Here is a 424-nt window from a genome sequence, read left to right on the forward strand (position 1 = left end):
CAAAACAAAACGGTTTTTAATAAACATTTATTGATGCAACTTGTTACACCTTTAGAATCGCAGCTTCTGGAAGAACCACTTATTCTTGCCAGTCTTGTATCTGAAAGAGGAGTGCAGAGGTTAGAGAGTGCTCTGTACCAGCAGGCAACAGCACAAGACCCGCACCGGCGCTCTCCGTATCCTCCCACGGGCAGGACGCGGCGCCCAGCTTACCCAGAGGCAATTCACCTGGTCTCTTCAGCCCGGGCTGCAACTGGGCCCGCTTTAAACGTTTGAACTGCTACGGGAAGCGGATGTCCGCTTCCAGATTTTCTCACGAAGGACACCCGCACTACGGCGGTTTCTACCCCGAGAGATAAGAAAGCAGCGTGTGGCAGCCCCACTAGACATCCCACGTGAAGGGCAGCCATCGGGAGATGCCCTC

At 53.8% G+C, this 424-nt stretch overlaps 1 long non-coding RNA gene across 1 annotated transcript; it reads right to left on the reverse strand.

Moving 5' to 3' along the window:
- Positions 1-10: 10 nt before the first annotated feature.
- On the reverse strand, positions 11-343 carry LOC103907121. The gene is made up of 2 exons (XR_658053.1): positions 229-343; positions 11-100 (listed from the first exon to the last, which is right to left on the reverse strand). It is a non-coding gene; the product is annotated as an uncharacterized LOC103907121 (long non-coding RNA).
- Between the last annotated feature and the right edge of the window lie 81 nt (positions 344-424).

This window comes from Aptenodytes forsteri, unplaced genomic scaffold, assembly GCF_000699145.1.
Source record: "Aptenodytes forsteri isolate BGI_AS27 unplaced genomic scaffold, ASM69914v1 C12965230, whole genome shotgun sequence".
Classification (NCBI taxonomy): Eukaryota; Metazoa; Chordata; class Aves; order Sphenisciformes; family Spheniscidae; genus Aptenodytes; species Aptenodytes forsteri.